We start from the raw sequence: 250 nt of genomic DNA, 5'->3' as shown, positions 1-250 counted from the left end.
CCTCCATGGCCGCGGCGGGGGCTTCAGGGGCGCCTTGCCCCAGTTCCCCGGGTGGGCATCCACGGGCCGGGCCGGGACCGTACCGAGCCGTGCTGTGCCGCCCGACGTGCAGGGCTCCCGGGGTCTGATAGCGACGCCGCGATTGAAGTGCCACTATTTATACTTTGCAAAGCCTGCCCCTTGTTCCCGGAGAATTACCTCCCCTCGGAGCTCTGAATGGAACCCCCGTTCTCCGCCGCCCCGGTCCGCG

Source organism: Calidris pugnax, unplaced genomic scaffold (genome assembly GCF_001431845.1).
Source record: "Calidris pugnax isolate Ruff unplaced genomic scaffold, ASM143184v1 scaffold111, whole genome shotgun sequence".
Taxonomy (NCBI): domain Eukaryota; kingdom Metazoa; phylum Chordata; class Aves; order Charadriiformes; family Scolopacidae; genus Calidris; species Calidris pugnax.
The sequence above is the reverse complement of the archived record's forward strand: the minus strand, read 5'-3'. Positions refer to the sequence as shown.